This window comes from Podarcis muralis, chromosome 5 (genome assembly GCF_964188315.1).
Source record: "Podarcis muralis chromosome 5, rPodMur119.hap1.1, whole genome shotgun sequence".
NCBI classification, from domain to species: Eukaryota; Metazoa; Chordata; class Lepidosauria; order Squamata; family Lacertidae; genus Podarcis; species Podarcis muralis.
The window spans coordinates 48,236,475-48,262,729 of NC_135659.1; the positions used below are offsets into that span (position 1 = coordinate 48,236,475).

The 26,255-nt window shown below is 41.7% G+C and overlaps 1 protein-coding gene across 1 annotated transcript in view; it reads left to right on the forward strand.

The window, feature by feature from the left end:
- TRABD2B (TraB domain containing 2B) overlaps positions 1-26,255 on the forward strand; it is a 240,707-nt gene that overhangs the window by 136,295 nt on the left and 78,157 nt on the right. The gene's annotated exons all lie outside the window — the stretch shown is intronic.

Here is a 26,255-nt window from a genome sequence, read left to right on the forward strand (position 1 = left end):
CCCAACACTATCTTCCCTGGCTACTAGAATTTAAAGAGGCACTGATCAGTCACCATGATCCTCCAAGAATATCCATGGAAGGCACACACAGAGAAAGTGAGAGAGAATGGGAGTCACACAAAATGAATAATTCCTTGATACTCAGGAAGAAAAGACAATATGAGATGACAGGGCAAAACAACCCTGAGAATTTTACTAAAGATATCCTAATATACAAGCAAATTGCAATGAAATGAAACAGCTTCTGGGCACAATAATAAAATGGAGGTGAATGCAAATTAGCAGCCTGAAGCAGCCAAACAACATGTTTAGTTGCCAGACTTTAAGAAGAAGCAGTTTCTAACTAGCATAATAACAGATAATAACATTCAATAGCCTGTTGCCAAATAAACAACACTTTTGGTTGCCATAAACAATCTATTACAAATTAGCAGTACTTTCAGGTGCCAAACGTGTTTCAGCCATTCTGTGTTCTTTGGTGATACATCATTCAATGTAAAATAACTGCTCCAGAGTGGATCCAGAATGCACAGAATGTCAGACTTGTTTATATCAGGTTTATATCACTTTAAAAATTCAGGGGTACTGTAAATTTATCTTTGCATCTTACTAAGGTTGTCCCCCTCCCCTCGTGGTTTTTGTTTCCCCCTCTGATCCATCACAATGTAGATGGAATTCACCATATAATCAGAGGCAATATATTGCGAGACTTTTCCAATCAGCAGAATGGGTGGGTTGTCAGATGTCAAAACTGTGATGTTGCAGCAGCAATTATACATTATTTTGTAGATTAAAAGACTACAGCTACTGGGTTTACTTCCATATAACTTTTATCTTGTTTCAGTAAACGCAGCATTCAAACTTACACAACATCCACCCACTTTCAAAGGAAGTGTATCCAATGACTATACCATTTCCCTTCTTAATCCATACTGGAGAAGCTCAAATTTATATAACAACACACACTGTTCATTTGAACTACATTAATTTGAGATTGCTTCGTTGTTACTGGCACAGTTGTTGTGACATTCTGTGGGTTTGAACGGGGCTCTTGGCGGGCTGTGATTAAGATGCATGACCTTGGTGTTACCACTCATCCATCCTAGCTAGACATCCCGGCTAATACTTGGGATTATTTTGTACAAAGTTCCTGTCTTCTGGATAATCCTTATCAGTCTTTAAAAAAATCATTTGTAATTGGTGAAAGGCCAAGTGTGATTAGCTAATGTGATTTGCATTGCTCAGAGGAGGCTCTTCCCACCCCCCTCCTCCTGCCCTTTAGATTGAGTGACAGGGGGTTCTCCTGTCTTCCCACCAGGGCCGCAGTGAAAACGTCTGATCCTTGCTGGACTGTGAAATCCCAGAAGCTGCTTTTTGTCAATTTGTTGATGTCTTCTTCCTTTGCTCGGCGGCTGCAAAACCTGCTTTTGTTAGTTTTCCTTTCAGGAAAACATGTGCACTTCAGCATGAGGCCTGGCCACCTTTGCCCTTCAGGAATGACTTATTCCCATTTACAAGGCCACTACGAAATCCATCAGATCAAACCCGACAAGCAGCCAGGAAACAGCGGCCTGGAGAGGCCAGCTAGCACTGCTCTTAACTTGTACTGAATGACAGAGAGTTCTCTGTTGGTCGTGATGCGTCGCTATGAGCTTGAAGGAAAATGGCACTTGAAATGAAGGAGGGAGGTGTGTGTGTGTGTGGGGGGGGTAAATCTCTCCAATGATATCACATTTAAAATAGCTGCTTCAATGCTTGAAGTAACAGAGTGGCTTAATCAGCAAAGCTAATTGTAAGATGGGGTGGCGGCGGTTGAAAGATACTTGGCTTTTCTACAGACTTATAGTGCAATCCTATACATGCCTACCAAGAAGGAGTCCCTTTAGAACGAATGGGAGTCGCGTTGAGGAATGTGTGGATTGAACTGAAGCCTTGCGTTTCTAGGATTTGCGATCAAGTGAACCTTAGACTGTTATTTTATCATTTATTTCTTTTAAGGAATTAATGTCTTGCCAGACTGGTGCATGCTCTAGTTATCTCCCGCTTGGACTACTGCAATGCGCTCTACATGGGGCTACCTTTGAAGGTGACCCAGAAACTACAACTCATCCAGAATGCGGCAGCTAGACTGGTGACTGGGAGTGGCCGCCAAGACCACATAACACCGGTCCTGAAAGACTTACATTGGCTCCCAGTACGTTTCTGAGCACAATTCAAAGTGTTAGTGCTGACCTTGAAAGCCCTAAATGGCCTTGGTCCAGTGTAGCTGAAGGAGCGTCTCCACCCCCATTGTTCTGCCTGGACACTGAGGTCCAGTGCCGAAGGCCTTCTGGCTGTTCCCACACTGCAAGAAGCAAAGTTACAGGGAGCCAGGCAGAGGGCCTTCTCAGTAGTGGTGCCCGCCTTGTGGAACACCCTCCCACCAGATGTCAAAGAAATAAACAACTATCTGACTTTTAGAAGACATCTGAAGGCAGCCCTGTTTAGGGAAGCTTTTAATATTTGATGAATTATTGTATTTTAACATTTTGCTGGAAGCTGCCCAGAGTGACTGGGGAAACCCAGCCAGATGGGTGGGTGGGGTATAAATAAATTATTATTATTATTATTATTATTATTATTATTATTATTATTATTATTATTATTATCGTCCAGTTACTTGGAAATATCATAGCAGTACGTATACACAAAAACAAAGTTTAAAAAACAGTTTTAAAATGCATTAAATCCATGTGTTAAACCAAGAGGAACTACATCTATCAGTGCTATTGAGAGATAGACCTGGCCAACCCCATCCAGGACAAAACTGAGTTCATCTGAAAACTCTGATGGAACTGTTAATATGTTAAATGGTGTGAGCATACACCTGTTCGAACCTTGCATTTTTAGTTCTGTCTTTTATCAGGGAAAGATCCCCCATCTCAACCCTGGTGTTATTCTTAGCAACAGTTGTTTCCCTTTTGTGGTTATATTTTATGTAGCCACTTAGAAGCAATAAATATCTTGGAACAAAGTTTCTGGAATTAATTTAGAGTTGTGTTCTGGCCCCAGGCATCTGATTGATGGGCTTTGATTTAAATGCCAGTGGTCAAAGTAGTGGTGAATGGCTTCTGCTACTGCATTATTTGGAGCCTTTATACAATCTGCCCATATCAAGTGGAATCTCATGAGGCTACCAAACAGGGAACTTAAGTAGTATCATATATGCAGAGCACAGAAAATGGCAAACTGATGAATCTCGGGGGGAAGAGTTGTCACTGAAAGTGTTTTAAAACTAGAGCTATGTTGGATTCTGCACCCTGCATCTATAATGGGGGGGGGGGGGACGGGACCTAAATGTGGGTGGTTTTTTTAAGGAGGGTATTCATGACGAGAGCCTGCTGAATTGGCCCACCTAGTCCATCAACATTCTTTTATATCCTAGAATTAATATAAAAACATCATTACATTTTACAGAAATTTGGGAGTAGTAGATTTGGTGGGTAGGTGGTATTCTGTGTTCTCCATACTTTCCTGAGCAACAGGCTCCAGAGGTTTAAAAGCTTGAATTAGATTTCATGAAGAAATTGTTCCAAGGAACTTTTCATTTTAAATATTTTCTGCTTTAAACTGGTTTAGCAATGAGGTTCTTATTCAGGGCCGGTCAAAATAATATATTATGGATATCCAGAGAATCAGCTAAAATTGTCTCCGTATGTTAATTTTGCCCATTAGTGTTGCAGCTAATGAACCTTGCAGGATTTCACAAAGACTTGCTCCTGCAATTGAGATGCAGGTACACACCCAATTTTCTCCCCAGACATTGGAGTTCCAAATTTTAGTTTTGTTTCTAAAGTGGAACCCATGCACTCAGAATTCTCATTGCTTTGTTCTTTATCTCCAGATTTTGTAGAGAGTTCCATAGACAGAGTTTGAAATAGCTTTTAGCTCTTTTCCGGTCTTCCCTCCTCCATAACCAATGCGTATTACAATATGTGTTAATAAAATACAGAAAATACAACTATGTGTAATCATGTGTTTGATTTTGCATCAATGTTTTTTGGCAATAATTTCTTTTCAAAACTATAGGTCGCTTTTCAAACAAAATGTTTCCCCAGTGGGCTTTACAGAAACAAAACATGCATGCATCCATGAAATATTATGCAAAAAAAAAAAAAATGCAGGCATATGTACAATCATATCTAGGGTGCTTTTTTTGTTCATGTGTACCATGGTACTGTTATCACAGTGAGTTGAGGGGATGAGGTGGAAAGCTGCTGCAAACTCTGTATGTTCCAGTTCCAAAATTCATTTTATAATTTTTCCTGGTTAAACACAATGTAAGGAGTTTCTAGGCAGAGGAACAACTTAATAAAGATTTTGAAGAGGGCAAATTGGCTTTTTCCAACATTTGACTAAATTAATATGTAAATTAATAGTGGATGATAATAAAAATGGGTTTGTTTGTTGTATAGAAAACCATAATCGTTTCTTCTTCTTTCCAGTGAATTTTTTTTTATATATAAAAATGTTATTAAGCCCAGGGGTTCAGAAGTTCAGGGCCATAAAGGAATAATTTGTACAAGAAAAAGAAAAGAGTCTATTTCACAGTGGTTTGATGCTCCCTTGGGGAATTTGCAGTAGCTGCTTGTGTATTTTGGGGTCGCATAGACTAATCATACATTTTGCTCCCACTTAGGAAACCCCTAATTTTTAAACTTTTTAACAGCCACAGGCTTCTAATTCTGGCAATAAAATGTGGAAGGTATGTTTGAGGAGTTCCCATTAAAAAAGAAATCACAGCAACTTCAAATGACTATTGGCTCTCTCTTATGTCGCTAAAATGCAGCCCATAAATCTCCACGCTTTCCCGCATTGAATGGATGCTTGTTCGCCAGCATTTAATTATTTATATAAGTTTTTATACTGACAACTTTTATTTTAAGTGAATGCAATTTTTCAATTAACTCCTTGGATTGACCGACTCCGGTCTCCTTGTTTACTTTCTCTTCACTTCCTGCTGTTCTGTTAAAAAGTGTAACGTGAGAAATCCAGGGCCGTTTCACGGCTGTTGTCGCTTTCAAACCTGGAACTGGGATGGGGGGAAGCAACATTACTTCACATCCTCCTTTTTAACATAAAAAATAAAATACTATAGCAGCATCAACAACAGGGGGCTCTACTTACTATATCTAAAAACAATCTCTTAGAGAGGAGTGGAGAATTGGCAATCATGAAGCAGATCTTGAGACAAAATTGAGATTTGCTTGGGAAAACGCTGTTTCTCCATGGTGATCACTTCTGCTAGTGACTTTGTCTCTGAGTAGAAGATCATGTTCTGTAGTCCAATCTAGCAGCTATCATGCCTTCCATTTCTTATTTCTTTAAAGCTAGGACTCCATAGATCTGCCAAGATGTAATCTAAAGCTATTGAGCATGACCCACAGAAGTAAGCTTCAGCAAATACTGTAATTGTTGTGGAAAGGCACAAATGTATAGCACTTACAGTGGTACCTCGGGTTACATACGCTTCAGGTTACAGACTCCGCTAACCCAGAAATAGTGCTTCAGGTTAAGAACTTTGCTTCAGGATAAGAACAGAAATTGTGCTCCGGCGGTGCAACAGCAGCAGGAGGCCCCATTAGCTAAAGTGGTGCTTCAGGTTAAGAACAGTTTCAGGTTAAGTACAGACCTCCGGAACGAATTAAGTACTTAACCCGAGGTACCACTGTACTTGCTCCTGCTTGACAAAAGGACTGTGCCCTTAACACAACAATTTAGACATGCAACAGGTGCCTTTTTCACTACCACTAGGGTGAAAAATGGTGAATAAGATGGAAGCAGAGGGGCCGGGAGCATTAGAGTTGTGTGTGTCACATTGTCCACACTTTTGTCCCTCAACAAGCCTATTGCCCTCGGATTAAGCAGAGAACACTGTCCCATTGTCAGTGTTGAAGTAAGATTACTTCACAGGAATTCTTCACGTTCCATAGAGACCATAAACCTTTAATACTATTACTAAAGTTAGGTAAACTTGTTGCCACCCTGAGCTCCTTTGGAAGGAAGGGTGGGTTAGGGGGAAAAAACATTGTAGAATTGTAGAGTTGGAAGGGACCATGAGGGTCATCTAAGTCCAACCTCCTGCAATGGCTCAAACCATGACCTCGCAATTAAGAGTCTCCTGCTCTACCGACTGATCTATGCAAAGGTTTGACTGGGTACCAAAAAGCATTGTTTAGTGATACAATTCTCAAGCAGAGCACAGGCAAAGCAAAAGACTTGTAGCAGCATATACGTTGTCAAGACATCTACTGAAATCTCAGATTCAGAGTCAGTCCAACTTGTTGAGGAAGTTCAGAGCAATGAAACAATGCTATAAGCATAAAAACCAATTTCAAAGCCATCTGTTCAACATTTAGGTGCTATTCCTAGCACTGATAGAGTCGAGTTGTGTCTGTACCTGGCTACTGGGCAGGGAAATTTGGGAAACCAACCATTAGCATATCCTATGCCTGACTGTGTGTGGTCACCGATATTTCAGTTCTCTGTCTTTTATGCTTCTGTCAATGACCTGTTATTCAGTCATAAGGCCTAATTCTTATGTCAACATCAGCTTATGTTTCATGGAATGCTGAATGAGGAAGGAATGCTCAGGTCTACATTTGTATGTGGAGAGGGGAAAGGGAGGGGCAGAAAGAGAAGTGTTTGTATGTGTAATGCTACACAGACTTCACTAAGCACTCTTCTGTCATCTCTTAGCAGGCAATGAATTAAATCAAGAGCTTGACTGGACCATTATGTACAAAACACACACAGTTTCTTTTTAGTCTGCTATCAGTTGGATGAATGCAGTTCCTCACAAATTCCATTGCTTCTGAAAGAATATAGACAATAACAGTTTACACCATGGGCTATATTTAGATTAATTAATTACATTTTACTTTTAACTTGCCTCTGTTATAGAAGCCAGACAGTATTTACATATAGGCCTAGTTGCATTAATCCACATGATTAATTAATTCACCACAGTCCAAAATGTAGAAATTGAGTTAGTGCTGTCTATTGTAAAATGATGTTCATGTCTGGTGACTCTGAGGTAGTCTGTCTAGATACATAATTATTCAACTAATTAACATAGCTACTATTTTTTCACCAGAATAAGTCATTTGTTCCAATTCAGTCAAGAGAAGCTATTCTCATCAATAATTTTAGCTTCAAGCACCACCTGCCATGGTATGTTGTATAAATATGTTAAGCGCCAACATTAAAGCCAGCATCTAAAAACAAAAAAGCAAGTCAAAATATTCATTGTGGCAGTAGGGGGATCAGTTCTAAAACATTTTTTTAATGTGAAAAGTTTTGATTTTTAACTACCAAAGATGAAGCCTTAGAATATGTTATATTCAGACTTTGCAGCAAAATATTACTTTCGTTAGTTGTTCCTTTAAAAAAGTATATTTCAATGCCAGCCTTGCATCAAGACTTTTAACATTTTCAGATTGCAGTTATTGCTCATTTTCCATCCTTGCATTCCTTGATGACAGCAGAAATCCTAATAACCTGAGGTTCCAAACATAAGTTTATTTGGCATTGTGTTAAATTGGGAATCAATTAAAATCCAAGGACAAGATTTGAAGGAAACAACATGACATAATTATAATGTTGATCCATAAACATTGGTCATGGTTAGTTTATGCACCAAACAAACTTTTCCCCAAACAAACTTTTCCAATGCACATTTTAAAAAGTACATTTTAAAAAATTTAAATTTTACATTTTAAAAATTTACATTTTTAGTTATGTTATCATATGATGAGGGCAGTAATCCACATCTGGTCCACAGCTGGATTTAATCAGACCCACTAATCCCCTCACATCCATTCGCTTTTCAGTGGTGAGCTGCAATTTTCCCTGCTGCTCAGCTGTTATCAGTAGTGGTCAGCAAGGTGGTGCAATGCTATTCACCTGACCTTAAGTCAGTTGCATTGTTTCTGCTTACCAGGATCAGTATCCTAAGTACTCAGAGCAAACTGGTGCAATTATAAGGAACAAGTTACTGACAGAAATTAATTCAGTGAAAGTGAACATGGGGTCAAGAAAGATCACATAAGCAGAATAAAGGAGTCAAAGCTTTTACTTACCCCCGTCTCTTTTAACTTCCAGCTCCAGTCATTGTTGTAAACAGTCCTAGCCTAAGCAGTTTAAATGATCACCAAAAAATTGAGCAGAAAAGTGTGGGGAGAGAAAAGATTATGTATTAAAGAAACTGAATTTAAATTGTTATTTGCTTATTTCAGTTTTTCCTGATTATTTATTCAGGATTAAAAATGGCTGCAATCCAGGAATTCTGGGGTTTTCTATCCTAGTGAACTCAATGGGCCTTGCTTCTGAGGAGGAATGGGGGAATCCACTAAATTTAGATTAGGATTGACTGAGTGGTGTGGAGATCTGATTGGTCAGAGAACAGGAGATTGACAGTAATGTTTGCAGAGTATAAAATGTATGGGATGGGGAAGTGTGTGCAGCTTTGAGATTCTGAGAGGGATTTATTTATTTAAAAAAATGTCGGCATTCTTATTGGGAGGGCTGTTCCCCAGTAGTGCTAGTGGACCTTCTTCCACCATCTTGATCAATATTGGATGAGTCCACTTCATAATTTGCTGTCTGGTGCTGACAGTTGAGTACAATTCTCCTTCTCCTTCTTTCCACAAACCTTGAAGTTTCTACAAGCCTGCTGATAAACTCCTTCTTGCAAGAGCGGCTGGTAGGGTGGCACAACAGAGCCAGCTTCCCTATAACACCTTCGCTGCTACTTGGTAAGGTTGAGGCGGTCAGAGTGGTATGGGCATATTGGATTGGCTCTGCTGGTGGGCCTGTGTCACCCCAACATTACCGCCACCCTGTCCCATGGCTCCCCCCCCCCCCCCAGTAAGCAGAAGCAATGGCACTGCCACAAGCTCTGAACCCTGCCTCGGCTCTTGCCTTGTGCATCAATGGAACCATTTTGGCTACATAAGGACTGACACTTGGAAAATGAGTTTGCTTTTAATATGCAGGAGGTGTAGTTCTTTGGCTATATAGCATGAGAGGCAGCCGAAAGAACAGGTGAAGTGAGGCAGAATGGCTTTTTGGAAAGCCAGAGATAAACCCCTCTGTCATAAAACTCTCAAAACCATTTTGTTATGAAGGTCCTTCTACATCTTTTCCTCATGCTTTTCCAAATCCAAAGCAGCCTGCAGCTGGAAGGTTTCGCCAGAGTATTTCCTGTACGGCACAGCTGTAGAAGGAGCAGCCTGGCTAAAATTTATGAAGTGTTCCTGAGAATGGCAGTGCGTGCCAATTTGCTGCCACATATGTACATATTTACAGAACATCAATATTTATCAGGCATGGAATCAGAAAGGACAGAGAATAGTCTTTTCAGCAGCAGACACCAACTGAGGATACATTTTACCTCAGAAATGAGGTGGGGGTGGAAGGAAAAAGAGAAAGATAGAAACAGCTGGGAAGCGACAAGAGGAACCTGGTTGCTGCTTGAAAGATGATTTATCAGCTTGTACCCCTGGTTATTTTCATACATCTCAGAGTAAGTCAAGCACAGAGGTCAATTTTGTGATACAAAACAAGCAATAAATGTACAGAAAGTAGGCACTTCACACATGGCAATATTCACATCTGATTCAGTGCTTAGGGCAAGTCTAGAGTTTCTGTGGCTTCAGTTTTCAAGAAGGGCAGAGCACAGGATCAACAGAGTGGAGGAGGAAGTGGTCCAATCTGAAGAACCAAGCGAGGGAACTCTGTAAGGGAGGTGGCAGAATATAGGATCAGGCAATAACCAGGGTCTTTGGGCAAGCCTGCCAAAAGTACAAAAAGATCAAAATTCAAGGTCACAGGTTAAGAGAGTCCCAGAAGCTTGGTGGTCAGAGATAAAAACAACCAAATGTTACTACTGGTAGGGACAGTGAAGCCAGGAAGCAGCAGCTTCAGATTTCACACCACCAAAGGCTAGGGTCTAGATATTGCTCCAGCAAGCACTAGGCTAATAAGAAACGAATTTAACTATACAGTACAGTACTCAGTTTCCATCCCAGCTCCTGTTTTATGCCAGAGGTAGGATTAATTAGAAATGAACAGGTAATAAGGAAGAGTATTGTGTATATCAGGGACTCAGGTTGCGCTGTGGGTAAAAGCCTCAGCGCCTAGGGCTTGCCGATCGAAAGGTCGGTGGTTCAAATCCCCATGGCGGGGTGCGCTCCCATTGCTCGGTCCCAGCGCCTGCCAACCTAGCAGTTCGAAAGCACCCCTGGGGGCAAGTAGATAAATAGGGACCGCTTACTGGTGGGAAGGTAAACAGCGTTTCCGTGCGCTGCTCTGGTGCCGGCTCGCCAGAGCAGCTTCGTCACACTGGCCACGTGACCCGGAAGTGTCTTCGGACAGCGCTGGCCCCCGGCCTCTTGAGTGAGATGGGCGCACAACCCTAGAGTCTGTCAAGACTGGCCCGTACGGGCAGGGGTACCTTTACCTTTACTATTGTGTATATCATGGACTAAACCAAAGATAGGGATTTGAGCACAAGAACGCTCCCTTCTCCTGTGGTTTCCAGCAACTGGTATTCAGAAGCATTGCTGTCTCCAATTGCTGAGACAGAGCATAGCCACCCTTGTTAATAGCCATTGATCCCTCTCCCCTCCATGAATCTGTCTAATCCCCTTTTAAAGATGGTGCCCACTGCTGCCTGCTGTAGAAGTGAGTTCCATAGTTTTAACTATGCACTGCATATTATTATTTCCTACAGTGGAAAGATGGATTTTCTGTTCAAGGAAAAGGCTGCGTTCTTCAAAAACAGAACACCAAAACAACTTTCCACATTGCAACAAAACATTTGCGCAAAGTTAATCTTTTTAGGATCTGCATCCAGGCTATGATGCAGTCAAAAGTAAAGTTCACTATTACAGAAAGAGTCTTGAATGTGAATTCTAGCATATTAGTACCTCATTTAGGCCACTTCTTCATTTATCAGGGATCATTCTGGTTGCCTGTGTAAATTAACCAGTTTGATTTCCTCAGACGATGTGCATCTCAGAGCTGTACTCTCCTGTTTGCAAGGTTCTGCTGCTGAGATTGAATGTTGTTTCCTAAAGTCAAGGAACTTCAGCTCTATCCTAAACAGATAGTCATCGGCTTTCAGTTATAGGAAGGAGGCTTTTAGGCTTTTCCTTTCTCTTTTTAGAAATATGAGCTCCAAGGGAGAAATGCTTTCATCGCAGCTTTACAGACTTAACAGATGCTCCACAGTGAAATCCCTAAAGGATTCCATTAGAAAGTGCAATGGTGTAACTATATCTGTTGAGAAGATTAGACATCCCTGAAGAGGGGTGGATGCTTTGCATCTAGATGATTTTTGTTTGATTTATGATTTCTCCCATTAGCTGTCCTAAACTCATATAATAGAAATCTTGGTGCTGTTACACTTTGAATTTCAGTAGCTGGCTGCTCTTACAGAGGCATGCAATAGCTCTCTCATTAGCTTTTTGACAAGCTGTCTGTCTCTACTTTGACCTGTTGTCCCAAATCATGAAAGCATAGGGAGTCCATTACGTGGCATAGTTTTGCCAGGGGTTATCTCTGGAAGCTATTTTCTGTGCTATGCTTAGCCTTGACTTATGCATAACAAAGGAGTTGTTCTTTTGAGCATAAGCAGAATGCATTTCCTTCCCCATTGTGGGAGCATTTTGGGGAAGGACTTCTGGGGTAGTGGACAATACTTTCAGAAAGGCTTGATCTTCATTTAGAAATGAATCCCTGGAGATTTTAGACCTTATCCTGTACCATTGCTTTCATCCAGTCTATAATATGACCTTTGCATTTGTATAAAAATGTGCTCTGTATACAGTCACATCTGTATTGTGTTGTGTTGTTCAAGGCACTTGAACAACTTCGTACTTTTGCCATTTTTTTATCATATTAGATACTTGGGATTCTGTAGTTTGAAAGAGGAGGCATCCACAAATCCCCATAAAATAAAACCATCAGTTCTTGCTAGTATGAATCTCTGCTCTGATTTTCTAGTTGCAGTTAGTATTTGATCAGGCCTGTAATGCCCCAAACAGGGGCACCAGACTCTGACCTATCTTTTTTTTAATAAAAAAAAGTAAGTCCCTAGCCCTTCTAGAAAGCAGGCTAGGAAGCATAATGTACAGGCAAGCTTCTAAGCCAGGGGTTGCCAACTCAACGCAGGCAGAGGGGCAAGTATAATGCTTTTGGGGGGCGCCTTTGTGGTACAGAGCACTTGCAGGACTGAGACTCCAGTTGGCTATGAAATTCATCCCCTCCTTTCTGGGGGAAAGAATTTTCTGGGGCAGTTGTGGGACACAGATGGAGAGGACAGGTAAAATAGTTACCATTCCTCTGGATATTTGGAGAATGTTGGAAAGTGCGGAGAACTTTCCGCCTCCTCTGCTTTCGCTGCCAGTGGAACAACATTTTGAAAAGTGGGGAAGCTAAGAAGTGCTCTGCCTGTCTGCCTTCTCTTTGCTGCCCATGGAATGGCTTATGGAAAAGGTGGGGTGAGACAGAAGCTTTCTTGTCCATGGAGGGACTTTTTGAAAAATAAAGCAGGATTGGGTGGGGGAGAGATGTGCCAGGGCCCATTTGCCTCCTCTTTGCCTTGTTGCCCACTGACTTCATGAAGCCAGGAGCTGGCAGCTACTTTGGCCATGATGGAGTTTTTGGAATATGTGTGTGTGGTGGGGTGGAGGAAGAAGTGCAGGGTCCACTTGTTTATGGTTCTATTTGTTTTGTTTTGCTGCCAGCCAACCACATGGAGTAGTAGGCAGGCAGCCACTTTTTTAAAATGTGTGTGTTGTGATGGTGTGTGTGTGGGGAGACACTAATTGCATGTTGCTCATTTTGCTCCCTGCTAGCCATGTGGCAGGCAGCTGCTTGAGTGACTTTTTGAAAGTGCAGCGGGTGTGTGGGTGGGTGGGTGTGCGCGCATTGGGCGAATCATTCCATTGCTGCTGTATTTGTACTGATGGCTGCTGACAAATGGAGTAGGCAGCTAGCTGCTTGGGAGAGACCTTCGTTGAAAATGCGGGTGAGGGGAGTATATGAGAACCTTTTCTTGTTTCTGCTGCATGTCATACATTGGAGCTTGTTGCAAAGCTGCAGGGAGGGCAGCCTAGTACAAAGGCCTCATGACCATCTCCTTTTTCCTAATTGTTCTCACATTGTTGGAGAGCAGTGCAGAGGCATTGCCATCATTGTTACCACCACCACCACCATCAACATCATTGTCATAACATTTCCCCTGATTGTTCTCAAGTGTGTTTGAGGGGTGAGACATAAAAAGAGCCTGCTGGATCAGGCCAATGGCCCATCTAGTCCAGAATCCTAGAATTGTAGAGTTGGAAGGGACCATGAGGATCATCTAGTCCAACCCCCTGCAATGCAGGAATCTTTTGCCCAATGTGGGGCTCAAACTCAGAACCCTGAGATTAAGAGTCTCATGTTCTACCAACTGGCCAACCAGATGCCTGCAGGGAACCCGCAAGTAGGACCTGAGTGCAAGAGCATTATCCCCTCATTATTTCCAGTAACTAGTATTCAGAAGCACTACCACCTCCAAGTGTGGAAGCACAGCATAGCCATCAAAGCTAGTAAGTCTTCGATGGTCCTTTCCTCCATCCTCTCTTTTAAAGCCATCTAGGGTGATGGCCCTTAAGGGACGCGGGTGGCACTGTGAGTTAAACCACAGAGTCTAGGACTTGCCGATCAGAAGGTCGGTGGTTCAAATCCCTGCAACGGGGTGAGCTCCTGTTGCTTGGTCCCTGCTCCTGCCAACCTAGCAGTTCGAAAGCACATCAAAGTGCAAGTAGATACTGTAAATAGGTACCACTCCGGCGGGAAGGTAAACGGTGTTTCCGTGCACTGCTCTGGTTCGCCAGAAGCAGCTTAATCATGCTGGCCACATGACCCAGAAGCTGTACGCCAGCTCCTTTGGCCAATAAAGCGAGATGAGCGCCGCAACCCCAGAGTCGGCCACGCCTGGACCTAATGGTCAGGGGTCCCTTTACCTTTACCTAGGGTGATGGCTACAACGGCCTCCTGTCGGAGTGAGTTCCATAATTTAACTTTGTACTGCCCAGTGGTGAGACATCATCATCATCATCACACACTCCAATTATTCCCAACTGTTGGTCACTCTACCAGTTCTCATGGGCACCACTGATTGATTGCAATGTATGAACGCCACTGAAGCGATAACATGGGGTGGGGAGAGGGTTTAATTGCAGGAGATCCTGCAGGGCCAAGGAAAGTAGATTACTTTGAAGAAGGGCTTCTTGCACCCCCTGTTGGCTGCTTGAAACACCTAGCAGGATTTATGACTAAGACGTGAAAAATCAACCAAGAATTTTACTAATGAAGACAGATAAATCCCCCCCTGCCCCCTCACCGCTCAGTCCCTTTTGTCCTCTTCCTTGCCCCCATGCCGTTCACTTCTCCTTGGCACTGAGCCCTCCTGGATTTACTCTCACACTTCAAAGTCTCCTATCTTTGTGCTTCCAATGGCATATGAAGAGACATTTACATAGGAAAATAAATCCTATGCAATTTTGCATTGATAGTCTGCCCCTGTTCCAGGAAGAATAACAGCATCCATTGGGTTTCCCTTCTTCCTTTTTCAGTTATTCAGACCTTGTGCTTCCTTCCACAAGGAGAGGTATTTCCTTTGTACTTCCCCCATAGGAAGCATCAAGAGAGATTCTAGCCTTGATCACTGCAGGTGTGTAGGAAACCTTTTCTTATCTAACATGAGACCAAGAAAAACATGTGTGCCCTGCAGAATTTACCATGTAGCTCGGTTATGCAAAGGATGATAAAAAATTCCTTTTCTTTACCCAGTGGCTTGATCCCTTCGATATGTATTGTAATACAAAAGGGTGTATATTTTCATATCTTAGATAACACAAAGTTATTTATAAAGCCCCAAACCTGCAATTCTCAAAACTCTCAAGTAGTCCGAGAGGAATATCTCCAGGATAATGTGTGAGTGTGTTTTACTCCAGCGCTGTGTTTCACATCATATGTGATTACTCTTCAAAAGAATAATTTCTAGTTATTTTGATATATTGAAGAAACCGCAACAAATGCTCTTAAAATGCACTTCCCTTTGGCAGTTTTCGTTGTCACCCAGAGTTGCTGCTACCAGGGTTTTGTAGAGTAGCACAGACACCGCCTCATCCTTGACCCTGCATTTTTCAGATACTGTGGAAGGTGGGGCACAGGATAATTGGCTCCAAGAACCATATAAGATGCTAGAGAAAGGGCACTGAAGTTGCCCATAAACAGTAAATGCCTGGCAGTGGACAGAGAAGGAACAAAGCTCAGCTGGACACAGTCTTGACCACTACACTGGAATGTGCTTCTGCTTATATAATCACTTCTAAAATTGCAGTTCCTACTTTAAATTAGCATATCTTCTGCAACTCTGCATCATGCTTTCCCCCTCTTTTTAAAAAAGTGATGCGTTTCCTTTGTTTTGGCAATGCATGTGGGCCCCCAGTTCGGCTACTACAGGGTTTTAGCTGCTTCTTTTTGAATTTTTTTTTTTTTTTTTTTTTTTTTTTTTACAGAGGATGATATTTCCACATTTCCCCTGTGACATTAGTGACAATGGCTCTGAACAAAGTCAGGTAGCAAGGTTTGTTGTAAGCCATGCTCTCCCAGAAAACAAAGGTTTTGGAGTTTGGGGGAGCCATTTACTCAACCCTCTTAGAAAGCATCTTTTTAAATTGTGACACTGTGCACAGTGAAGATGAAGGAGGAACCTGATCATTGGCATAGCTCTTCTTGCTCCCAGGCAGGCTGCCAAAGGCGGCTTCTTGGTGACGGATGTTTCAACAACAGGCTTAACGGACTAATTGGTTTGTCTCGTGGGGCTTTCAGATGAAATCTGTGCTGCTTAGATGAGTCAACTGGGTATTGATAAAAGTGGATGATAGATCAAGCACAGTATAAAGTTTAGAGGCAATGAAAGAACACATCAAGAGGAGGAGGGATATGATCAAGCTCCATTATTCCTACTCATTTCAATGCTGGTTTGTATGCAAAATCCTTTTTATCACTTTATTGTCTCCAAGCGTGTTTTCACAGATTGCAGGTGGTGATATGCGCTGGAATCCCAAGTGTGGTGGTTAGTTTTGAAAAAGAGAGATGCCAAAACTCACAACCCCACAATCTCTGACCTGAAAGGAAGACTTACCCACCCCTCTTAATCCAGCTGTGGGTGGGCTGTGAGTGGTGAAGGAAGCACAATTCATGCATGTTCAGAGGCACTCTTTATTACAGTGGTACCTCAGGTTAAGTACTTAATTCGTTCCGGAGGTCCATTCTTAACCTGAAACTGTTCTTAACCTGTAGCACCACTTTAGCTAATGGGGCCTCCCGCTGCTGCTGCGCCGCCGGAGCACGATTTCTGTTCTCATCCTGAAGCAAAGTTCTTAACCCAAGGTACTATTTCTGGGTTAGCAGAGTCTGTAATCTGAAGCCTATGTAACCTGAAGCGTATGTAACCTGAGGTACCACTGTATTCGCTTCATGAATTCTAGGGTGGGCCCACTTAAATATTCCCATTGCTCCAATGCCAAATCTTTTTTGAGAAATTTAGAAGTATGTGCAGAGTGCAGAAAACATTGAATTGTATCCTGTGGTTATCTATTGCCCCAGTGGCAATCTATTAATATTATAAGATAACATTGGTGAACATGTAAAAGGAGAACATGCATAGCCTCGGTCTATACCTGGCTTCAAAGCAATACACAGGGTCAGAAATTCACTGGTCCAATTTGCCTTTGTAACCCCAGTGGAGGTCAATGTCATGTTTCTTGCATGGCTCATCTTCTAAAGCTGTGATTCCCATTTAGATTTGTGAGGGTATGTTAAAATTTGTGTCGTGTAATAATAATGTAGCTTGATCATGCATATATTTACTGTACTCAGAAAGAATTCCCACCGAGGTAAATGTGCACAGGGTTCATAATGGACTCATCACTGCCTTCAAGACACATGCTACCACACCGTATTTTGATATCTTTAAATAGGTAAATTGCCTTTGAATGGGTCTGGCTAATATCAAATCTGACTTCCCAAACATTGTCAACTAATTAACTTTTAGGAATGCTGCCTTTTCTCCTGCAGATAAACAGAGAAATGGACACAATGCAGTTTGACTTAATTAAAAGCTGAGCTTGTGGTGTGTGCATTTCTCAAGTAGTTTTTGGATACTTGGTTGTGAAGTCTGGTCACACATAAAAGAAATTTAAATCAGTAGCATAAATAACTCCATGTGGATTTAGTGAATCTGGATTGTTTTAAGCCATTGTGTAAACAGGAGTTTACTGTTGTCTTTGTGAGCCATATTGCAGAACCTCTCTTGTTTGAAATTCCTAGTTATCAATTTCCCCTATAATGCCCCAAGCCAGAGTCTTCTTTATAAATAGCAGTTGTGTTTATCCAAGCATTTGATTATCTAAATGGATGTTTCCACTGAGCCTCCTCCCCCAGGCCATTTTGAAAAATAGCAGGATTATACCAGGGGGTAGACTAAAAAAACCCATTTTACTCTACTCCAGCAAAGAGCTAGAATAATGTATTTTCAAATTAGATGGGGACAGAGGTTTAATAGAGTGATATACCTCTCTAGGCCACTTCACATACTGACAGAATAGGTTGTTGCTTCCAAAAACTTACAACACATGTTAATAAAGAGAAGAAGATATACAGTCTAGGTGAAGAAGTTAACTTTTGTTGGATCATGTTCTTTTGGTGAAGGAGTAGTGAAGGAGTATTTTGTATACTCCTTTACTAACAGAGCAGTATAAGGAGGGCACTTTTCTACTTTAAAAAAGGGGTGTGTTTTTTTTCATTTTCTTGGCATTATCCCCAGGTGGAAACCCTCGCTTAAATGAAAGACTCTGTCCACACACACACACCATATGACACTTGGAGATCAATGGAAGGTTAGAAATTAGCTGAGAATAAAATCAAGAGAGAGTGAGGTATGCTTATGAAATATTGTGCTCTCCATATCCAGTTTGTTTTGCGGGATACAGTTTATGCACTCGAGAGGTCAAGCTACTTAGAGGGATTGATTAATAGTTTTATTTTTTAATGATACCAGAAAAAGTTGGATGTGATCCACTGAACTCTTCAACTGGATACTTATCGGACTAATAGAGACTGCTCAGCTGTATTTAATTTTCCCCAACATTTCAAGGAGATAATAGAAAAAGTATTGTGACTGTTTCTTTGCCTAACTGAATTGCTTGTTCCACTTCACCTGTATTGTGAGAGTGTTTTTAATCCATCCTTACAAGGTCCATCTTGCCTTTCTGAGGATGTTATAAGGAGAGTGTACAGTGGTACCTTGGGTTAAGTACTTAATTTGTTCCAGAGGTCTGTTCTTAACCTGAAACTGTTCTTAACCTGAAGCACCACTTTAGCTAATGGGGCCTCCTGCTGCCGCCGTGCCGCCAGAGCCCGATTTCTGTTCTCATCCTGAAGCAAAGTTCTTAACCTGAAGCACTATTTATGGGCTAGCGGAGTCTGTAACCTGAAGTGTATGTAACCTGAAGCGTATGTAACCCAAGGTACCACTGTATGTTGTTTTGCGACATGCTTAGAGAAACTAGGGAAAATATTTATTTATTTGGAATACTTGCAAACTGCTAAACATTCCAAAATACCATAGGAGTGTACAATGACAATACAACAGACAAGAAGAGAAAAGAACAGAGAGATAAATCCAGTACTACTCACAAGTCCACTCATTCTTCTGGAAAAGCATATAGAAATAGCACCTAATGAAATGTGTAAATTGTAAGAGACTCTTAAGTTCAACAGGCAGTGTGGTCCACACAAGGCAGGTGCCACCGCACTGAAGGACTTGGTCTGAGCTGACATGAAAGTTCATGTAGCACCACAAGGAGAGCTCCCACAAGGAGAATCAGTAGCACAGATGTTGTAAAGGTGTGGTGATCTGTTGTAGAACAACCCCATTGAAAAAGATAATGGTGTAGTGGTTAAGAACGGTAGTCTCGCAATCTGGGGAACTGGGTTCGTGTCTCCGCTCCTCCACATGCAGCTGGGTGACCTTGGGCCAGTCACACTTCTTTGAAGTCTCTCAGCCCCACTCACCTCACAGAGTGTTTGTTGTGGGAGAGGAAGGGAAAGGAGAATGTTAGCCGCTTTGAGACTCCTGAAGGAGAGTGAAAGGCGGGATATAAAATCCAAACTCTTCTTCTTCTCTTCTTCAGTGGTTACCCAGACCTTGCTGCTGGTTGTGAAGGGGGGCCCCATGACAGCTCAAGCTTCAGGCCCCCAAAATGTAGGTCCGCCACTGGTCGTGAATTAATTTTTGAGAGCCAGACCAGAAACAGGGCTCAAATCCCTTCTTGGCTATGTAGCTCAATAGGTGACCTTGCCTCTCAGCCAAACCTACCTCACAGGGTTGTGGAGATTAATTGGGGGGGGGGACACCACTATGTAAGCCACCTTGAACACACTGGAGGAAAAAGTGGAACATGAGTGCAATCAATCAATAATACTTTAGTAGGGTTACTTTGCAGTATTTCCAGATAATCATATTTCCAAGGTGACGTATTTCCATGGTTGCTAAATACTGCGTTCCTTGCCATCTTTAGATGGGATGAACATGCTGGAAATTATATCTGAGTAAACATGCGGAGGTTCAGGCTATGGGACATCAGTGTTAGAACACTGAGTCCTGCTCCATAACTCCTACAGTCTCTAATCCACCCCACCCCCCCATGTTAACTGCAGAAGGAACTGGCTGCAGAAGGCCCAGAATAAATCAATGAAAAAAAATATGTTTGTTATAAAGCTGTTTATGTTGTTTCCTACAAATCAGTAATTGTTTTGTGGTTGGAGAACCTTGTTGTTTAACCTCAAAAATATTTCTTCTAGCTCCTTGGAAATTTCATACCAATTTAACTAATAGAAACAAGAAACGTTGAGCTTGAAGTCTATTAGTAAGGGAGGGTGTTGCAGCCCCTTTTAGGGTTTCTCCACAGACTTTTCCTGTCAGTGCTATGGAATGTACAGAAATGAGGAACGTCTGTGCCCTTTTCCCTATCAGAAGAAAAAAGTGGTTCATTGTTTTGTACAACGGATCTTGCACACAAAACATCAAAAATAAGAGACTTGCCTTTACAATTCTAAACCCTTTTACACTATCTTTTTGCACTAATTACAGTTCAAAGGGGGGGGGAGCAGACATCACCTTGCCAACAAGGTCCGTATAATTAAAGCTATGGTTTTCCCAGTAGTGATGTATGGAAGTGAGAGCTGGACCATAAAGAAGGCTGATCGCCAAGGAATCAATGCTTTTGAATTATGGTGCTGGAGGAGACTATTGAGAGTCCCATGGACTGCAAGAAGATCAAACCTATCCATTCTTAAGGAAATCAGCCCTGAGTGCTCACTGGAAGGACAGATCCTGAAGCTAAGGCTCCAATACTTTGGTCACCTCATGAGAAGAGAAGACTCCCTGGAAAAGACCCTGATGTTGGGAAAGATTGAGAGCACAAGGAGAAGGGGACGACAGAGGACGTGGTGTTTGGACGTGTTCTCGAAGCTACCAAGATGAGTTTGATTAAATGTGGGAGGCAGTGGAAGACAGGAGTGCCTGGCATGCTGTGGTCCATGGGGTCACGAAGAGTCGGACACAACTAAACAACTACACAACAACAGTTCGAAAGCACATCAAAGTGCAAGTAGATAAATAGGTACCAGTCTGGCGGGAAGGTAAACAGTGTTTCCATGTGCTGCTCTGGTTTCGCCACATGACCAAGAAAAACAGTCTGCGGACAAACGTCGGCTCCCTCAGCCAGTAAAGTGAGATGAGTGCCGCAACCCCAGAGTTGTCTGCGACTGGACATAACTGTCAGGGGTCCTTTACCTTTACCTTTTTACATTTGGCATGCCAAATGCCTTCAGACATTTGCTTGAAAAGGTCACCAATTCCTTTACACCACTGTACAAACTTATTGGTATTAAGAAATTAATGCCATGTAACTTAAATGTGGAAATGCAATTAATAGCTGTGAGGTACTTGATCATGAGCACAGAGAGGGAGATATAACTCCTTTCCCATGTACCACAGTCCCATCAAAGTTGACTTTCTCAAAGTTGCTATTTTCCCCAGGTGTGATGCTAACCTCAGCCTTTAATATTCTCATTAGGGAAGCCATTAAGCATTTTACACATCTAAAGAGTTGGTCAAGTACAGGTGTGTTGCCATAGAAACAACTAGCTAGTAATGCCTTCAGTAGGCCTTTTCTCCCCTCACCTGGCTGGATGCCGCATCATCCTAGGAGTAGGAAAACAAAAGGCCAGTTTTATTTAGTCCCACATAGAGCCATGAAGACACAAAGGCTTTATTTGCACTCTGGATGGACTCCAAACCTCTGGCTTTGGGGACCCCCGCAGAGACTTAATTGTGGAGCAGGACCTGTGGGAGTGTTAATGATGTGGCCCCTTCCATCTTATGCTTCCATGTTATTTATATATGTGAAAATAAAATAGTTTCATGCAAGACTTGACTAATCTAGTCCACACTAGGGCAAATCACTTTCTAGCAGATTGCCTTAAGAGAATGCTCAATTTCAGACCCATGGTGCCTCTTTAATGGCAGGGAGGCAAGGGTACTGCAGTCCACCAGGCAAAATAGGTTTGTATTGTCTCCTAAGCCAAAGCATGATGCGTTTTGCATTGATTTAATTTAAGGTGCAGTGAAAGTCCAGCATGAATGTGCTGAATGTCTCCAAAAGGTGTAGCATTAGTGCCAAACCAGAAAGGAAGGAAGGAAGTGTATAAAGCAGGTGGGGGGGGATGCACACCCACAACCTGATTAAAAGGCTGAACTACGGTGATGGCATAGCTCACTCTGATCACACAAATGCCTCTTTCTCTTCATGACATGGCCCAGAGAAGGGCTGGAATGAAGTTACTGATGTCTGTGTGGATTAGTGGGCTCAGATGTGCTGCACATCTGATTCTCACCGCTCCTTTTCAAAACTGCTATGCAAGTATTTCCCAATTAGCAGGAATTCACCTTGTGAGGAGTGAGGTGGGAGTGGGACTAGGCTCTTGTTAAATACTCATTCCTTCATTCCATGCACATGCTGGAGCCATGTTCTTTATAACAACCCCCTGCAAGCATCTTGCTGGTATGAATGGGGCTGAGCATGGGATTCTGATTCGTTCCCTCTGTTGCATGAAAACTTCTGCTCATTCAAGTGCACTGCTCAACCATTCGGCTAAAATCTCGTGGCTACATGTTGCTGGCACAAACATTTAATTCCAAGCTTCATAAGCAATAGCGCTGTAGGATGCATTGTGGTTAAAGTGAGGTCTTTGGTCAGATTCAAACCATTTTATTAAACTGGTTAATTAGCAATTTGAAAAGGAAAAAATCAAGGTCTTAAGGTCTCCTCGGGTCACTGCCAAACCACAGCCTATTAACTACTCCTGCCTTTCAGCAGCAATAATGATGAGGTTTTGAGAACATATGGAATCAACTAGGTGAAAGGCTTTTATGAGGAACTTTAACAGGGGGCATGATTTTGCAAACAGAAATTCTAGCAGACGATTTCATGGATTTGCTTCCTCAACTGTCCCTTTAAAGAAACCAAACTCCTTCCTCATTGAGGGATGTCAGATTCAGACAGGCTTTCTCTCGGACACTGGGGGGAGCCTTTTAAGTGGCTCCCCCTGGACCTGTTTTTCAGAGTTTGTTTCCTTGACACTGACCTCATTGTGGTGACTTTCACAGCTCGTCAACCCCCTGTCATAAAGTGGAACGAGTTAGGGATGGTGAGGAAAAACCAACCTCCTTCAGGAAGCTAATGGAATTACTGGTTTTACACAAACACTTAATTTCCTTGGTATTTTGTGAGGTTCTGTATTTTGATTGACTCAAGAACAGATTTAGCATAGTCATCCCTCTCCCCATGACTAGAGGGGGCCTTAAATCCCACCTGTTTTATCCTCCCCCAATCCTATATACCTGAAGAACATGTGTCTGCACACACAAACATTTTTTCTCAGTATTCCTTCTTACCAGTACAGTGGTACCTCAGGTTACAGACGCTTCAGGTGACAGACTCTGCTAACCCAGAAATAGTACCTCGGGTTAAGAACTTTGCTTCAGGATGAGAACAGAAATCGCGTGGCGGTGGCAGCGGTAGTCCCCATTAGCTAAAGTGGTACCTCAGGTTAAGAACAGTTTCAGGTTAAGAACAGACCTCCAGAACAAATTAAGTTCTTAACCTGATGTACCACTGTGAAACACCTTCTCTTGCCAATTGGTTGGCTTGTATCCACCCATTTTCAGCAGATTTCCATTTCTCCCAAGATATGTCTACAGCACAGTTCTAAATCAGCTTGACTGTCCAGGCCCTCTGTTGCTTTTTATGGGTATGGTGAAGGCTTCACGTGCAGGTGTTAAAACTCAGCTCTGCAACATGTGATGTCGTGAACTAAAATAATGACTTCTGATGGGTAAATAAGGCCAGGCTTACAATCAAATTGCATATTTACTGAGCACGATTCAAGATCGTGGTGGGCAGGTTAAGGTGCATCTGCGCCAGTCTTTCTCACAAGAAAAAGCAGTCTTTTTTCCAAGTGGGGTTTCAAATGAAGGAATATAAATTAAGTTACTTCCTCATAAGTAACAGAAACACCAGTAATCCTGCCCAAGTGCCTGTGTATGTATGAATTGTTAGCATGTGGAACATAAAAGCCTAGAAAGAATTGTGATATTTATGTTTAGAAGCTTTCTCCTATTTGTTATAAACACCACCTTTAATTAACCATTACCACCTTCAAGCCCTTTGCCATTCTCACTGTCAAAGCAGCTAAGGAAGGATTTTTTCTTTTAATCGTAAAGAGTGATAGTGATCTTGAAAAATCATGAGGTGGGGGGCTCTTGGGTGGGCAGAGCAGGATACATCAAGTGAGTACAATTTGCACCACTTTTTATTAAAGGAAGAGGAAAGGGGAAATTATTAGAGGAAAGGACAAGTCTTCAAACTCAAGAGAGCCCTTTTTAAAGTTGAGAAGGGAGACACAGAGGAGGCGGGGAATGCCTTACTTTTTAAATGGTTTGTGGTGATTTGTCCTGTTTATCTATAGGAAGCAAATCCAGAACTTTTTGATCTGGAGTTGCAGACTTTGTGGCACAATAAAACAGTGATTTATGGGCAGCTTCACGTGATTCCTTGGAACAGGTGGCATTTTAAGCAGCTGTATATTTCTTTCCTGGAGCTTAGAATGGTCCAAATCCACCAAAGAACTGACTTTTATTGAGATTTCTCAGAACAAAGCCTGTACACATGTGGGCATGGTTTTCTACCTGCCCCTAATTGGAGAAGGTGATAATTCTGTCTAAGATGCTGTGGCCTTTGAATGCATTTCGATCAAATTCAAATCCCAAATCTCATTATAATTTCAAGGCCAAACGAGCAAAGGCTGCAGTTCCCAATCCATTTAACTATGAAGTAACCCTGTTGGTTTTATTGGGGCTATTCTAAAGTTCAATTGCTTGTGGATTACAGCCAAAAGCACTTGCCGTCTGAGCAGCTGATCTGTTTGAAAAGGGCAGGGCAATTTTCCAAGGTGCCTGAACTATTATTTCATACAGTCTCATTGACATTGCTGACAACTCCTGAAGTCCAAAGTAGACCCAAGGAGTCCAATGCAGTTTGTTGTTGTTGATTAGTAACATTTTGTTTTGCATGTGTTCTTTGAAATTAACATTTGCTGAATTAAGCATTTGTTGTGGTGTAAGTCTTTTTATGGGTATGGTGAAGGCTTCATGTGCAAGTGTTAAAACCATGTGACATTGTAAAGTAAAATAATGATTTCTGATAGGTAGATAACGCCAGGCTTGTTTGCCATTTGTATTTGCATTGTATTGGCTGGGCATTTAGAGGGCAAAATGTTTTGCATCATGTACATAAGTAAATGTACAAAGCAACTTTTACAGCAGCTCTAGAGTTCCAATAGCTTTTCTAAAACAAGGGATAAATATGTTAAAAATAATGTGGCTTTATAGTAAAGGTGTAATGAACGTTGGCCTGTAGCTAAGAAGCAGCAGTTATTCCACTAACAATCTCCTAGGAATGTTTAAGGGCACATTGTGGAAGTACACTTTAAATTTGTCATTACTGGAAGCAGAAGAAAATGTATGTGGACCAGGAGTCACATATCATTCCATCCTAGCCTCTCTGCAAGTTGGCTTACTCAGAAGTCCAAATCTTTCCCCACATGTCTAAGCCTAGGCTTCAGCATTTTCTATGACCCATAAAATGTGAGATTAGCATCTCCCTAATTTAAACAGGCTGCAAAAAGCATAGGTTTTAAAGGATTTCTTACCTTTTGAGGCTTATAGGCTAGGGAGGAAATAGCTCATCCAAGGATTTCCTGTGGATTCAAAATATTGGACTAATAAAAATAAAAGCTAAGAAAAAGATTGATTGGAAGAAGAGAGGTATAAAATGCTTACGTTTCAGAGTTATTTCACTGACAATCTTACCTAAAATATAAGAATATTTAACTTGGAGATGTTTTTTCTCTCTTTGGCTAACTTGGAACCTATTCAAATAGCACTGGTTGCATCATGGGTGTGGGACAAATGTGTGAAAACCTCCAGCCTGTGAAGAGCTTAATAATAATAATAATAATAATAATAATAATAATAATAATAAATTGATTGATTTATACCCTGCCCATCTGGCTGGGTTTCCCCAGCCACTCTGGGCAGCTCCCAACAGAAAATAAAAACATGATAAAACATAAAATATTAAAAACTTCCCTAAACAGGGCTGCCTTCAGATGTATTCTAAAAGTGAGATAGTTGTTTATTTCTTTGACATGTGATGGGAGGGCATTCCATAGGGCAGGTGCCACTACCAAGAAGGCTCTCTGCTTAATATGCCCAGAAAAACTTTCAGAACCCTTAGGGTTCAAAAAGCACCAGAAATTTTCACCTCCACCTCCAAATTTTTATTTTATTTTGTTGAACAGTAAAGTTTTTCTCAAGGGTATGGTTAAATAGTGATTTGGCAAGAGTTTATAAACAGACTACAACTACTGCTTGACTCTCTCTCTCTCTCTCTCTCTCTCTCTCTCTCTCTCTCTCTCTCTCTCTCTCTTAGACAGCTGAGTTGCTTGTCATAATTCTTTACATTCTA